The sequence below is a fragment of the Antechinus flavipes genome, chromosome 1 (genome assembly GCF_016432865.1).
Source record: "Antechinus flavipes isolate AdamAnt ecotype Samford, QLD, Australia chromosome 1, AdamAnt_v2, whole genome shotgun sequence".
NCBI classification, from domain to species: Eukaryota; Metazoa; Chordata; class Mammalia; order Dasyuromorphia; family Dasyuridae; genus Antechinus; species Antechinus flavipes.
In genome coordinates, this window is record NC_067398.1 from 352276430 (window position 1) to 352293801 (window position 17372).

General features: G+C 35.5%; 1 long non-coding RNA gene across 1 annotated transcript in view; it reads right to left on the minus strand.

Annotated features, from left to right (window-relative positions):
• Positions 1-267: 267 nt before the first annotated feature.
• Positions 268-17372, minus strand: part of LOC127560771 (uncharacterized) — a 31404-nt gene continuing 14299 nt past the window's right edge. The window contains exons 2-3 of the long non-coding RNA XR_007953406.1: positions 2854-2991; positions 268-563 (exon numbers count right to left, since the gene is read on the minus strand). This is a non-coding gene — a long non-coding RNA (uncharacterized LOC127560771). The remainder of the gene's footprint in view (positions 564-2853; positions 2992-17372) is intronic.

Genomic DNA, 17372 nt, shown 5'->3' on the forward strand with positions numbered 1-17372 from the left:
GACTTTCAGTGTAATAAATACTTCATAAAATTCATAAAAAAATGAATTCTGGGAGGGAATTTAGAGTTTACAGTTCAGTCCTTTGTTTTTTTTAGAGAGGGGAAAGTGATACCCAGAGAGAAGCAATGAAATCATTCAAGGTCACATTACTAGGTAACTAAGTCAAAGAGCAAGGACCAGTGTCCTAATCTTCTCTCAGGATGCTCTGTTATCTCTGTCACCAATAAATCAATTGAGAGAGAAACAATTTATGTGATTACTTGATTATTTTAAATGTTTTGCATTACAGGTCCTGTTTTTCATTGTTTTGAACATTTTAGGTGTTTGATATTTGGGAGAAGGAAAGAATAACTTGTGCAAGATCATAATGACATGTTGAAAAATCAGAAATCCTTGCATTGCAGGGTTGTGATTTTTTTAAAAGTTTAGATCATTTGACTCATCTGGCATCCCTTTTATTCTCCTGTCCTGTGTATTTCCCATCCTTGACAGATGCTTTAAACTGAAGGTATTTCCAGCATGATGTCTTCTCTCGGTTCTTTTCTCATCTCAGAACAGGCAATCTATAAGTCAAAGGAATCAAAGTATGAAGGTTTTAGGAAAGAGGAAAAATACCTCTGAGCTCTTTCCAAAGCTTCTCTCCCTCATCATCAACAAATATGTATTGAATAAATGCCCAGTGCGTGCACAGAAATTTATTAAGTATTATAGGAACTTAGAATGAACAGAGACAACTCTATACCCTGAGAGATTAAAGCCTTATTTTAAGGTAATTTCCTCTTTGCGGTCCCCACTATGTAATCCTGGAACAGACTAAAAGTATGTTTAGAAATGACTCATTAAAGGTCTGCAAATAGACAAATGTTGGTTGGCTATGAGCAAATCAGCAGAGTCTATCTTGCTGACCCTTCTGTTTTCATCCTAATAGTTTATTTAACCAATGTTATTCTTATTAAATATTTCTTATTCTTATTGAATTCTTATTCATATCCTTATTGAAAAGGCCTTCTGAATGCTGCCTAAAACCCTTAAGATTAGCTTTGTGAACAAAAGAGTAAATCTAAATACTCTTTATCAGCTTTTTCAAGCCTTATATGAAAATCGACTTGATATGGCAACTCACAGGCTTTCGCTGATTCTTTCTCTCTTTCTCTCTCTTTTAATCTCTGTTTCTCTGTCTTTTTGCTCTGTCAGACTGTTTCTTTCTGCATGTGTCTTTCTCTTTCTCTCTCTGCCTTTCTGTCTCTCTCTCTGTGTCTTTGTCTGTGTCTCTCTGTCTTTCTCTTTGTTTCTCTCTGTGTGTGTCTCTGTCTCTGTGTCTGCTTCTGTCTGTCTCTCTGTGTGTGTATGTATATCTCTTTGTCTGTCTGTCTCTCTTTCTACCTTTTTTCTCTCTTGTCTGTGTAGTTCTGTTTCTGTCTACTTTTGTCCCTGTCTCTCTTTTTCTCTCCTCCTTTCGCCCTCTCTGGCTTTCTTTTTCCCATATGTTCATGTATATGAACAAATTGATATAAAGTGAAGTAATTCCAAAACAGACCATGGTCTCAAGGCAGATCATCAGTTCATTATTAATCTTATCTTCAGGTGTTAAAAATCAATGTAATTCAGTACAGTTTCTCTCAGAAGCCAAAATAAGAAGCTGTTGAAATGAAGAGGCCAAGTATACTTCATACTAGGAGTATGCATTTATATGATTCAGTATAGGGTGATTTATATAGTGTTTTCATTTTTAGAAGCAAGATACTAAGTACACAGTATTACTTTATTGCATATTTATAAGAAGCATATTAAATACTACATATTCATTGATTTAGCCTAATCCTAGAATAGAATCTTGGAACAAAAAGAGGTCTTATAGATCATCTAATCTAGCCCTTTTATTTTAGAGAGAAGGAAAATGAGACCCAAGGAAGGGAAATCATTTCCCTAAGGAATATTTGTTTAGTTAGTGGCAAAGTTGGGATGAAAATTTAGTTCTTCTATTGCTTCTCTGTGACCTGTGGTCTTTATTTTACCTTCAAAAGAAAACTGCAAAGGACATTGTATGTTCTGATACATAAGCAAGCTATGTAAGGGTCACAGTTGTAGTAAAGTGGAAAAAGTAATGGATTTGAAATCACTTCTCTACAGCCTCAGTTTTCTCATCCACAATGGAGGAGATCAAAGCAAATAAACTCTTAGGTTTCTCCCAGCTTTGAATCTATAATTCATTTAGGCCCCTTCAAGTTCTAAGTCAAGGAAAAATTTCAATATGTTTGGTGGACCTCATGGGCAAATTTATGAAAGGATATAGGAGTGATAAAGCATGGGTGACAATCTGACTACTTTCTGGTGGTTTTATCTTTTTTGTGCTCTTAATTACAGCAATGTTTTTCATGGAAACAAATCTACTGAGCCTGTAGTCTGAAATAATTATCAATCCAGCAAGTCATAAAAAAAAACTATCATTATTGAAGAGAGTGAATGACAAAAGAATCATATTCCTGGTGTATTTTTAGAAGCCAGTTAGTTTCCTTTTTTATTGAATGGTTGACCAAATTCAAACAAAAAAAAAAGCAAAATCTTCAATCACTTCCTCTGTTTTCTTTAAAAATGAAAACCAGGTAGAAGCTTAAGCAGAGCTCATTTCCATTTAGCATTCTTGCATGTCTCCGAGAACAGACAGACATCTTCGAAGGCAGTGTGTGAAGACTTAAAGTCTTGCAACTTCAAGATTCATTTAAAAATTATGGGTGGATCAACTCATCTTCTGAAAGGCTGCTATTCATTTAAGTCTCGCATTTGGATAGAACACAGGTGCAAGCCTTTAAAGCAATTCAGGAAATGAAACGATGGAAGACATTAAGCACTTACCTAAAACATTACTTCACTCCCAGCAAGATGGCTGAAGCAGGATCTACACCAAAGAAGAATCACATGTGGATGTCATGTCTCAGGTGGAGCCATAGGTCGATAAGGGAATCTTTGTTCCATCTGGTCCACATTTGATGACTTCACAGGATAACAGAGGGGTTTGAAGAGGGAGAAAAGGAGAGAAGTGGCATGAATGGCTTGTGAAGTCCTATTTCAAGTCCTTCACAGATTTAGAGTCTATCCTTTCAAAAGCAGATGAAATGCTCAAACTCTACAACCTTTGGCTTTCAGAGAATTTACCCACATGAGCTGAGAAAGAATGGTTATCAAAGAAAGTCAGTGACCCACTCTGTCCCAACTTGCTATTTGTGTGATCTTGGAAAAGTCATTTAAGCCCCCTTCTCCACCTCAGTTTCCTCATCTGTTAAATTAGGGGGTTGGATTAGATGGTCTCTGAGGGTTCCTTCCAGGATCTGTTATCCTTTGATCATCATTTCCCCTAGGATGGGGGACCACCCCCCCACTCTTTTCCCAGTATTCTGCTGTGGTGTTGGGATCATTTAGTCTTCTGTCAGAATTTTAAGTAAACCTTTAGAAATGAAATTGTTAGCACCAGGGTTATGTCAGAAAGCCAAAATTCATGATTTGTGACTGGCTTTTGTTATTTGACCTGTGGTGTTTTATTTGTGGGCTGACACTGTCAAGAACACTCCCAGGAAAGATCAGAGCACATGAGATTTCACAGAGACCACAAGTTTATTTCAGACATAACCTTTCACAGACAGCAATGCAAATAATGATTCAGCTAACTCAGCAACTGTCTTTCCAAGAGAGGTTTGGATGAGGTCTTTAGGAGGGAAACATCTTTGAAGGGCACCTCCTGGTCCCAGGAAATGATCTATCTTTTCTCCATTCTCTAACCCCTCCCTACAATTCCCTAGGGGTCTCATCCTTTTCCTTTTCAATTCATTTAAAAAAAAGTTTTATTAATGCCTTTGTGAAAAAATATCCCAGCATTCTGCAGATTTAGCCATTCCTACTAAATGATCCTTTGTAACAAAGAAAAACACTTCAAATCCAACTAACACATTGACCACATATAAGTATGTGCAACATTCTGTACCCATAGCTTCCATCTTTCTGCTGAGAGGAAGATCATGCTGTGCATGATCATCTGTTCTCAAATGAGACCAAGAATGGTCATTACGATTTTTCAGAGTTTGACTTTCATTTGATTATCTTTTCATGCATTGTATTCATTTCATATGTTGTTTGTTGTTGCGGTACTTGGATTCTGTGGCATTTTAAGTATTCTTAAATCATTATAGGAATATCCCTCTTTAATTAAACTACGATGGAGAGTATCATGGAGCTGTAGGAGATCTAGTTCTAAGTCCTGCCTCTAATTCTGACTACATGTGTGACCTTAGTTGTGTCATTTAACCTTCTTTCCTAATCCAGTTTACTCATCTATAAAATGAACAGATTGGACTAGATGGTTTTTAAAGTTCCTGATATTTCTTCATGGAATGTATATGTATGAAAGATATGTGATAAATATGATATTTAAGATATCTATATTTCTTTTTTAAAATTTCTATTGTTCTACTTATAGGATAACTTGATAAAGCTGTGAACCATGTGTAAAATTCTCTAAGGTAAGAATTGCTTTTTCTTTATATCCTTCATGTCAAATCAGAGCCTGGTGCAGAGTAAATGTTTAAGAAATGTTTCCTAATTTCTTGATTGGACAGCATCTCTCCCTATCACCTGCTCTAGCACAAAGACATATATAAAGTCAAGGAGACCCATCCAAGAGTTCCAGGTTAGAATTAAGAGCAGATACTTATACAACTCTGTTTCTGAAGAGGCCACCATTGAAAAAGAGCATGAGGGAGAGTCAGAAGATGTGAGTTCAAGTCCCACTCACCAATTCAGCTCTTGATTAGTTACATCAGTTGCTTCCCCTCCTCCAAGTCTCCATTTCTTCATCTGTGTGAATATACTAATGCTATCCTACCTCATATAGTAATTAATGCCTGCCTATTTTCCAGGGTTATTGTAAGGAAAAGGCTTTGGACCATAGAATGGGAACCATTATTTTATTTGCATCCTCTGAATGAGAAGCAAACCAGGATTACACACATCAGTCTCTCAGCTCCCTCCCAGAGCCTGTGCCTATGCCAGGGGTCCTTTCCAAATGGAGAAGAGCCAGGTACCTTTGTGGGGTTGTTGCCTGGGAACACAGCAGAGCTCACCTAGTATGCACAGTACCTTGGGTACCATGCTTCTCCTCTTTTTTTCTCTGGTCAATGAGATTTGGGTAACAGGAGACACAGACAACCTACTTACATGAATGGAGAGAGCAAAATGAGAGGCAAATCATTCTTTACCGTGTACTCTCCCAGCCAACAAACCAGGGGAGCAAACACAGCAGTTATGAGAGACTCCAGATTCAATGCCTTTGGCCACCCAGGCAGCTAACCCCTTCCACAAATAACAGGATAAGCTGCAGAGGGGAGGTGTAAGGCAGCTACATGATGTTACTCAGGCCCTGGAAGAAGGAAAAAGAAGGTGCTATTCTATGTCAAAATACTAACTCACTGAGCAAAAGTTTAATGAGAGAGGCTACCTATACTTATGAACTTGAACCCTGCTTTTTCTACTACAGTTATCATCCTAGCTGAATTCTTTATTTTTGCCCTGTTCTATTGTAATAGTTTGCTCACCTTTTCTTTACACTTTAGTCCAGGAATTCTTAATTTTTTTTGGTCATGTACTTTTTTGATAGTCTAGTCTAAGTATATTGACCCTTTCAGAGAATAATATTTTTAAGTGCATAAAATAAAATCCATAGGACTACAAAGGAAACCAATTATACTGAACTATATCAAAAATATAGCAAAATAATTTTTATAAAACAAATTTGTGGATTCCAGGTTAAGAAGCCCTGTTCTATTGCTTCTGCATCTGATGCCTCCTATATATCACTGCCAGATTAATCTTCCAAACATACAGTTCTCATTATGTAACTTTGTATTTCTAACCAATAAAGTCCAAACTTCTTAATCTGACTTTTGAGGCTCTCCACAACCTACTTCTACTCTGATGTTGCCTAATGTTATCTCCCTACATATAATTTCTGGATCAAACTTTCAAGATCACTTACTATTTTCTGAATACATGTTCTGAATATATTTCCTTTTAAAAATTAATCTTAGTATTTAATATGCCCTTCTCTTCTCCCTCCCCGAAATTTTCCTTCTCTTTTGTTTGAAATCTTACCAGTCCTTCAAGATTAAATTCACATACCACTCTTTTTTCCACCTTCCTCCCTCAGCTCTCAAATTTGAAGTGATCTTTCTTATCAGTGATCTCTCAAAGTATTCTTTACATTTTCCATGTTTCAAAGGATCATAGATTTAGAACTGAAAGGGCCCTTAGAGATTATACATTATCTGACCTTCTCATTTTACTGAGAAGAAAGAAAGTTGAGGCCCACAAAGGTTAAATGATTCTCCCAAGATCACACAAAAAGTAGAAAACCCAGATCATCTGGTTTCTAATACACTGGTTTTTACCACTCATTATACCATGTATCTATTCCTTACTATATTCTACTCAGTTCTGCAGCAGTTTGCTTATAATATTTCCCATCCTAAGTGTCCTAGGTCATGAAATTGTAAGCCAGACTTATTGGGACTATAAAGGATTTTAGATTTCACTTAATCTGATAATCTCTCATTTTCCAAATGAAGAAAGCATATAAACTTCTTAAGAGAAAAAATGGTGTTTATCTTTGCATCTCTATTAGGAGAGAGTTAGTGTCTTATACACAATAGTTCTTCAAATAGTATTGAGATGAATAAAATAGGGTTTTAAATAAAGTCCAATTTCCACCACCTGATCAGATAACTATGTTTAGATTGACTCTGGAGTTTAGAACTGGGAGCAATGGGTAGGTGTTACTATGTAACCTTGGCACATAATACTTAGCCTCTGAGACTTAGATGTCTCATCTCTAAAATAAAGAGGTTGGAGTAAAAAAAAAATCTAATTTTGTATCTAAATATAAAAATGTCTTAACAGCCAGCACTATCTGCTTATTTTTAAGTTGCCCTGTGGGATAGTAAATTCCCCATCACAAAGACATGTTCAAGAAAAAAGTTGATTGTGCACTTTTCAGTGATGTCATAGAGATAATTTATATTTCAGGTAGAAATTGGATGAAGGAATGGGAATGATAATGAATACCCTACATGACCAGAACAACATTCCAAATTATTTAGACTATTTAGAATGATAGGCCCCAATCTCACAGGATGAAATGGATTTATGACAAATATAAAGTCCTATACTTTGGACAAATTATTCAATCAACAAACATTTATTGAGTTCTGTCATGTGTCAGGGACTGTGCTAGGTGTTGGGGTCCCAGAGGGATATCAAAATAGTTCTGGTCCATTGTAAGAGGGGAGAAAGTAGACACTCTACATAATACATACAAAACAGCCAGAACATAGGGATTTGGGATTTGGAGAGGGAAGGGAATCTGGGAAATAAAATAACATGCAAAAATAGTGTTTGAGCTGAATATTGAAGGAATATAGGGATATTAAAAGTGAAGTTAGGCAGGAATACATTCCAGGCATGGGGGACATCCAGGGAAAAGGCATAGACATAAAAAAGGAGATAGTACACGATGTGTGAGGAATAGAAAAAAGGGTAATTGGGTGAGCATTTTCACTGTCCATTTCTCCCATAGTAAGAATGCTCTCTCTCTCTCCTCTTCTCTCCTAGACTCCTTGATTACTGTATATCCTGGATAAAATGATTTTCTTCTAAAAGAAGCCTTTTCTAATTTCTTTTTAAAGTTAATGCCTTTCCTTGATTGATTCATATCTCCAATATGTATGTAATATGTGTCTTCAGATTTATTTACATGTTATCTTTCCCATTATAATGGGAATTTCTTCAAGCAGGTTGGCTCCCTCCTTCCTTCCTTCTTTCCTTCCTCTCATTCTTGCTTTTTTTTCCCTCAGCACTTGGCATAGTGCCTAGCACAGAGTAGTGCTTAATAAGTGCTTGTTAACTTGCTGACTGGACCAAAGGTTAGTAGAAAGGAGACAGTCTGTGAAGAGGGCATTAAATGCTAGACAGAGAAATTTATATTTGATAATAGGGAAGGAGATACTGGAGTTGAATTTGGAGATGTTGGGGAAGGAGGTTGACATAATCAGTCATATTCTCCCTTTAAGAATAGAATTCTGGCAATTATGTAGAGGATGGGTAGAAAAAGAAGAGACCTGAGACAAGGAAGATCAATTAGAAGTTTAATGCCATAACCTAGGTAAGAGATTTGACAGCTAAATTGATATGTGGGGTAAGTGAGTGAGGAGCCAAGGAGTATTCTGAGGTTAGGAGTACAGTAGTGCCCTCAAGAAAAAAATCTGGAAGAAAGAGGGCCTTAGAATGTTTAACCTGAAGAAAATATTACTCAGGAGGAACATCATAATTATCTTGAAAATCAAAAGGAAGGTTTGGAGATGGTGAGGAGTGAGGGGATGGAGAATGAGTTCTTGGACTGGATGTAGAAATCAGGGACTTATCTGCAAAGAAATGATAATAGAACCTCTATAAGCAAATGAGATTAGCAGTTGCATAAATGAGAGAATGAGTGAACATTTAGTAAGCTCTTTCTATATACAAAGCTGTGTGCTAAGCGATGGAGAAATAAAGAATAAAACAGTCTCTTATCTTAAGATGAGGGCATTTCTAATGGGGAAGATAATACATTCGGAAGATTTTAGCTGCAAGTTAGATGGAAAGGTTTCATAGGTCTTAGGAAGCAATGGTAAATCAGATACTAATGCTTCTTCTTTAATGTCCTTTCCACTGATAATACATGATCCTATTCTAATACTGAACCATTAACAAGAGAGTCAAAATATAAAAGAGTAGAGTATTGGGCTTAGGACATAAGATGGATGAAGACTCAGACAGAGTCAATTGTTCAAATACAAAATGGGTCAGCTTGAGTAGACAATTCAGATGGAAATGAAAGAGGTCTTGTAGTAAATGGTAACCTCAATATGAATCAATATCTTGGCATCACAGCTCAAACCACTAACTTAGTCACAGAGGCATAGTGACCAGAACAAGGAAGGTGGTAGTGGACTCTGTCCTAGTCAGACCAGAGTTGGAGTGTTGTATTCTAGTCACATATGACATTTTAGGAATAGTATTGACAACTTGTAAAGAGTCTAGAGGAAAGCATTCAAAATGGTGAGACTTTGGAAGCAGGCAAAAAAAGATTGGTTGCAAGGTCTAAGAATGTTTAACTGAAAGAAACAGTTACTTAGGAGGAATATCATAACTGTCTTGAAGCCGAAAGAATTGTGATAAAAAGAAAAGTTTAGATGCTTGACCTTAAAGGATAAAACCAGGAAAAAATGGATGAAATTTGAAAAGATGTGTATTTTGGCTCAGTATTTTGGCTTTTGGAGGTATCTAAAAATGGAATGTACTCCTTCAAGAAATGATAGGTTCCTCATCATTAGAGGAGTTCAAGTGAATATTTTATTGGATTATTGCAGAGGGATCTTTGGCTCCCTACTTCCCCTAGAATTCCATGAGTTTAGGAATTCTGCCCTTTGGTAAATAATATTATGTTAAGGTTCCTTTGCTTAAAGTAAAACTCCTTTATTAAAAGTTTTTATGGTGCCTTCTACTTAGAGGTCTAGTTCTCTCCATTGTCATGTCTTATAACAGTGAGCTTTTGAAAGTTGAAGAAATTCTGCCACAGAAAACCCAATGTTATTTTTTTTCATGCATTCTTTATACTCCCACATCCAGGTACAGTTTCTTTCCTTGTATCTATCACTTTGGCCAAGGTCACATGGGAATCAGAATTTTAACAGTTTTGATATAGAAAAGAGTTGCTCTGCTACTGTTTGTAACAAATTGGGAAAACTGAGGAAATAAATCAAAGACAAGCAGATTCTCCTGTCAAATGTTAAATTTCTAGAATGAAGCCAGGGACCATCCATCTCTTGTCAGATCTGAGAAGTAAATGGATGTCTTTATTTTTCACAGATCAAAGTCAGGTCTAAGTGAACCCAATTTTAATAAGGTCACCTTTTAAAAAGCAACAATTCTTATCCTGTAGTTTATAGGAATGTGCCAAAGTTTGCACAGGATTATGGGGACAGACTGCAATTATTATTACTTTGACAGCTGTCTCTCCTCTGCCCCTACTCTCTTGTGGGGTTCAAAAACATTATTGCAACATCTTTCCTTCAGCTGCCAAGCTTTGGTCCTTGAGAAATAGAATTCTCCCAATTTCTTCAGAATAAAAAAAAAAAACTTTTAAGGAAGCTTAAATGCTTCCTAATTCCTTTCTTCTCATAAAGTGGAATGAATCTTTATTGAATCAATAAAATATGAAGATTTCAATACAAGTGCCATTCCAGAGATTTTAAAAGGAGCTTATTAGAAAGATTGCTTTTATTTTAAGGCCAGAGGTAAAAAGAATAAGATAGAAAGAAAGAAGAGGGTTTAAGGCAATAGCTACCCAAGAAAAAAAGAATGAAAAACTAGATTGTGCATTTACGGCAAAACCCTGTTATAAAGCCCCTTTCTGCACTATGTCATGAATTCCAATGTGCTGTGAATCACATGAGGGTGATATACAGATGCATCTCCTTTCATTAAAACAATGAAGCCAGTAACACCTTTCTCTCCAGGTACCAGTGTTGTAAAGAGGTGCTGCCCTAAGTGATACACCTTTAATTATGTACGTTAGTGAAGGTAGGAAGCAAAAGGATGATAAGAAATGTGTTACTTTATTTACATGATTAAGTGCACTACAGGTCCAGAGACAGACCTATGAGTTCTTTGAACAGGGAGTTCTTGAATGAGGAAACTCCCACTACCAATTCAGATTGATACCTTCTCTGTAATTTATAATCTTAGAGTGTTTTAGAGCAGTGAAGAGTTAAGGAATTTACCCAAGATCACACAATTAGTATGTGCCATGGGAAAAATTTGAACCCAGGCCTTCCTGGACACTATGTTGCCTCTGTATTCACTATGCCATCTTCCTTCTCTCAATTAATTATACTATATAGGATGAAATTCAAAATGGAATTCAAATGTAAACATAAATGCCCATTATACTGTCACATCATTAAACTCAAGCCAACCATTTATTTTATTGATTTGTACTTGACCCAAAAAAGAACTGGTCAAGAGTAGGGGAGGAAAGATCCAAAGAATCATTTTGTAATAAGGGAATAGAAAGAAGAATTGAGATGTGAACTTGTTGAGAAATGCTTCCTTCCTTACTTCATACCTGATTTTAGCCTAAAGGTTAGCATATAACATTGTGTGGCAGATGGGTAGCTTTTGACACATTGTATTAGTATTACACGTACTGGTGTTTACTGGTTGATAAAAACCTACTCCTTCTACGGCTATCCTCTTCCCTCTGTACTTCAGCTTTTATTTTCATTTTTTCCTATTCCTTTGTTTCCTCTTACTATCTTCTTCTTCCTGATTATACTAGAAATCAAAGGTAATGAATGAGAATGAGGTAAAGGTAATTTAGCCCAAACCTAAAATCACTATCTTTGACGAATAATTGTTTTTTTTTGTTTTGTTTTGTTTTGTTTTTTTGCAGTTGTGAAAAACATTTCCATGTTGGTATATATTTATACAGGAAGACTCAAAAAAATGAAAGAAAAAAATGAAAATAACATGATCCAATCTATATTCAATCAATATAAGTTTTTTTTCTCTGGAGGTGCTAATATGATTCATCCTTAGTCTAGTATGCTTAATTCTTAGTCCTTTGGGATTGTCTTGGATCATTGTATCACTGAGATTAACTAAATCATTTACAATTCTTCATCACACAATATTGCTGTTACTGTGTACAATATTCTTCTGCTTCTGTTAACTTCACTATGCATCAGTTCATGTAAATGTTTCCAGATTTTTCTGAAATCATCTTGCTTGTCATTTCTTGTAGCATAATAATAGTCCATTAAATCATTTATAATTTATAATTTACAGTGTTTAGCCATTCCCCAACAGAAGGTCATTTCTTTGATTTCCAATTCTTAGCCTCAATAAAAAGAGATATTTTATTTTATATGAATAGGTTCTTTCCCCTTTTTGGCTATGTCTTTGGGATAAAGATCTATCAGTGGTATTGTTGAATTAAAGGGCATGAAGCTTTATAACACTTTGGGAAATTTTGAATTGCCTTTTAGAATATTTGGATCAATTCATGACTCATGATTATGACATGAATATGAATATGACCATTCATGACTCAATGAACATCAATAGCATATTAGTGTTCCAGTTTTCCCACACTCCCTCCCACAACTGATGGTTTCCTTTTGTTATATTAGTCATTCAAAGTTGTTTTAATTTGTTTTTCTCTAATCAATAGTAATTTAGAGCATTTTTCATAACTATAGATAGCTTTGATTTCTTTGATTGATCGGTAATTTAAACTTGAGGCATCACTTTCAAAGTAAATCAGATAAGAAGTAGTAAACTGTGATCTGTCTATTAAATGGAAACAATACACGCCTAAATCAGATGCTAAAATTTTCCTCTTAATCTCATAATTGTTCCTTGTAAAAATAATGATATGGGTGAAAGGAATTGGAAATAGGCTTTTCAAACATTTGAGTTTGGAGTTTAATAAATATGATTTAAGGGACAGAAAATGGATGAACCAACACAAATATAAATAACACGAGAATATAACAAAAACCAAAAAAGGGTACAAAGTGATATGTGAAGTTTAAGGTAGGAAAAACCATTTTGTTTTCTTCTCCCTTCCCATCCTTTCCCTCCTTTTTTCTCTAATTCTATTATCTATTTTCTGAGTTGTTTTTGTTTGATTAGTTTTTATCATGGCAAAGGTATATGATAGTCATATCTTGAAATCTAAGAAAGATTTTTTTCTAACTGGGGAAATCAAGAAAGACTTTGTGAAGACAATGGTAGCTGAGGAGATTCTTGAAGTATAAATAGAATGAGAGCATCCTGGTTATAATGTAAAGAACACTGCATCTGCAGTCACAAGATTTGAGTTTGAATCTCATTTTGCCATTGCTATATGATCTTGAGTCAGTTATTTCACCTCCTAAGACTATTTCCTCTTTGCAAAATAGAAATGCTTAAACTACCTTTTTCACCTCTTTTACAAAGGTCAAATGAAAATATATATACAAGTTTTTAAAACATAAAGCCATCATATAATGTTAATGTTATTAACAGGTGGAGGTGGATGGGGAGAATGTTCTAGGTGGGGGGGGGGTTAACTTAGAATTTATGGATAGATATCAGGGAAATCCATGAATTTCGATAGAAACCTTAATTTTCATTGACTTATAACTGAAATATAGCATGACCTTCAAACATGCATTTAAAAAACAATGCTTTTTTGAAAAGGGGTCCAAAGGCTTCATCAGATTGGCAAAAAGAGTCCTCACACACACATACCTACACACAGACAGACACACACATATGTGTGCACATACACCAGATACTGTGGGTGTAGGAAATGTGAACAAAGACATAGATCTATGTGTGGGGCAGGGGGAAGAGGAGACAGTGAATAGTCAGATTTGATTAGAACAAAGACTACCTGGGAGGGAGCCCTGAAAATTTTCCAATTCCTTCCCTGCTTGCTCTAGCTCCTAATGTTATCTGCCTCCTCACTTCTAAAAAAATTTAATAGTTAACATCACACAATTTAGTATTTTCAATAATACAATCTCAGATGAATTTCCATTGCTAAATCTTGCTTCCCCAACCAGGTTTTACACTCTTCTGAGTCATTCACCATACACGTCTTTGTATCCTTTTAATGCTGAGAGGAAAGTTAGACCCACAATAGGCACTCAATATATACTTGCTAAAAGATCAATTTGTTAGCCTGAGACTTAGAATGAACTGATTGAAAAGCTGGGTACTCTCCTCCTCCCAAATTTCTGACTGTCTCTTCAGTCAAAAATATCCTGTGCTTTCACTGCCAATTCCAAAGATACCAGTTTATGAACTCTAAATAGCATGGAGCTCATTCTTATGCCAACACACCCAACCAACACGCAAATGAGAAGATTTCAAAGAAGGCAGCATTTTCTCGATGCAATTAATTGAAGACATTTTCTCCTCTGAGACAGGACTCAGGAGATGAGCTTCTTGCAGCAAAGGAACATTGAAATGATTTCTGCTTGTGGAAGATAAAACCTTTTTCCCTTTTTAATAGGGCATTTAGAGCCCATATATGCCAGGTAATAAATGTAAACCTATCAGAGTTATTCATCTATTGAAACTATCAGAAAAAATTGCTAACAATAAAACAACTCTTTTTCACCAGAGAAAAACATTTCTGTTTAAAGCAAAATGTTTTCCATTATTGCTAACACACATATCAAAACCAGCTGAGCATCTGTATCTCTCTAGTCACTTCCTAGACACCAGCCTAAGTAAGTCTGCAGAGTCTGAATTCTGTGTCTCGAATACTGGCAACAGACATTTGGATCTTCCAGGTGAAAGGGCTTCCCCTAAAGCATTCCAGGTTCTTTGAAGGCAATCAAAGACTTTGGGGGCTGGGGGAAAGAGTATAGTGTAGGGAGGCAGGAAACATAGAGTCATTTCTGGGTTTTAGAGTTGAAAGGAGCCTTAGAATTCATGTAACCCCCATCCCTCATTTTATAGATGGGTAAACTAAAAGTCACTGGGATTAAATGATTTGTCCAAGACCCCCAAAACAGAAGAATCAGATTTCAACCTGGTCTTTTAACTTCAAACCCAGTGCTCATTCGATATAATGTCATTCCATAACATTTGTCTCCTTTATCTATATAGCTAGCATTTATATAGTTGTGGAAGGTTTTTCTTCTCAAGAACTATTGACATTTTCCATCCCTCATATACCTCCACTATCCTCTTCCATGTATCCTCCTCCCTGCTTTCAGGTTTTCCTAAATTCTATTTATCTTTTCAGATCTCTAATCACTACTTACTATCTGACCACATTACCTCACTTACCTGTCAAGAGACATTCTCATTCCTCTCAGCTGACCAGAAATCTATGTCTCTTAAGAAACTGTTGCTCTAATCCCTTGATATTTTTCAACCATTCATTGAAAAATTATGTAATTGGAGGTGGAGTGAGAGGCATGTGACATTCTATAATACAAATGAAAATTTACTATATGACAACATGATATAATTGTAATAATACTGGATCTAGACTCAAAAAATGGGCTTTTAAAACTTGTTTGCTTACTATCCATTCATTTTTAGGCAAATGAGTTAATTTCCTCAGTTCTCATTCTCCTGGTATAGGAGTATATACATATATATAGGAGTATAAAGATATAGAGGAAAGGACACTGGATTGGGAGTCAGATGGCTTGAGTTTCAATCCCATTTCTAAGTGACTGGTCCTCTGTCTCCTCTTCTGTAAAGGAAGAAGTTAGCCCAGAAGATGTTGTTAAGAATGTCTTTGAAAAGTCACAAAGAAAAAGAGTTATAATGAGGAAGAAAATGGGAAACTGACCTATGTCAAGTTTTAAATGGTATAATTAAAATATGGAAGCAAGGGCAAATAATAGAGAGTAAATACAAAAATATGAAATGGTTCTATAAGAATAGTTTCAGAGTTCTGATTCTTAGAGCTAAGAAAAACAAAATTTAAGAACAATGAAAAAAATCCTTATTTCACAATATTGGGGAAAAGTGGAGGGCTAGGGCTGTTGTTTCAGATATATGGGATGATTATTATAGAATGAAGCAGAGCTTCTCTTCCTTTTTTTTTTTTTTTTTAACCAAGCATTTTCAGAATGGAAAAGACAGAGACAAAAATTGATAGTAGGAAGTAAGTGGATACTGCCTCCCAACTTTTTGTGGTTAAGAGAGCATCTAACTAATCTTAATGAGTACCACTCACCATGTCCAGATGATCAGAAGTTTCGAACAATGGAAGAATTGATAGAAATGAATCCCAAGGTACTACAAATGATGGAAAAATTATGGATAAAATAAGAAACTCTAGACAAAGAAGGCAAGATCATAATATGCACAGTTTATAAATGATTGGGTTCATCTTTGGTTACTGTCAAAATCTGAGGATGTATTATTTATTGGGTGGTCAATGAATACCTAGAAATAGAGGAAGTAATCTTCAAGAGCCAGAATAACCCATCAAAGACAGATCCTGCTAGACTAATTTCAGGTACTTTTTTGATATCAGCTTTCTTAGATGGGTAGATAAAGGAAATGCTATAGACATACATACATTCATACGCATACTTGCATATGTGTGTATATATATATGTATAAATTTCGAGATTTTAGCAAAGAATTTGGCATAATATTTGTTTTCATAAAAAAGAGAACTGTCAGTTAGCTGACAATATACTTAGGTGACTTCAGAATCATTTGAAAAGAATAATAGTCATTAGTGGCTCAATATTAAATTTGGGAAGAGAGCATCAGTGATTTCTACTTTGCGTTGCACTACTTAAGAGTTATTATTAAGGACCTGGCTAAAGGCATAAATGACATGCTCATCAAATTTATAATTGACACAAAGCTCAAAGTAATACCTAAAGCATCGAGTGACTAAGCCAAGATTCAAAAGGATTTTAAGATAAACATAAGCTAAATCTTATGCAAAATCTAAGCAGATAAAATTAGGGATAAATGTAAAATCTTACATTTTTTTGAGTTAAAAAATGCTACAAATGAAAGATGGGAGAGGCATGGTTAGAGAGCAGTTTATTTGGAAATAATCTCTAAGTTTTATGGAATTCAAGCTCAATACAAATATATAGCATAGTATTAGAATAAGTAAGCTAATGGGGTTTTAGGATGAATTAAAAGAGGTTCAATATCTAGAATCAGAGAATCCAATCTGCCCGCTCAGACAATAGTTAAGAGTATGTTGTGTGTTTCTGGGCACTACATTTTTTTTTTTGGAGAGGGGAGTCACACAGTTGGTGGGTACCACATCTTAGAAAGAGCATTGATAAACTGTAGAACACTTAGAAGTGAGCAGTCAACATGGTGAAAGAACCTTGAGATCATACATATTGAAGACTAGACAAAGGAACCAAACAATGTTTGGTCTTGAGAAGAGAAAACTAGTAGCTCTTGACAACAGAACTCCAGGACCCTCACTTTACTTCTTCAATGTACAGTGATTGGCTCAAAGTTTTTCTCTTTTCCCCAACTCGTGCCCTCATACTTCAAAATACATATTGATATTCCACTGAGGCACAACCAAAGATAGCAGAGTAAATGTAGGGATTCACCTGAGCTCTCTCAAATTTCTCTTCAAACAACTTTAAATAATGTTTCAGTGACAGAATCCACAAGAAGATGAGGTGAAACAATTTTCTAGCACATAACAACTTAAAAGGTCAGGAGGAAAGGTCTGTCTCATGGGGTGAATGTGCCCAACACAAATCAAGCCAGTGCAGACT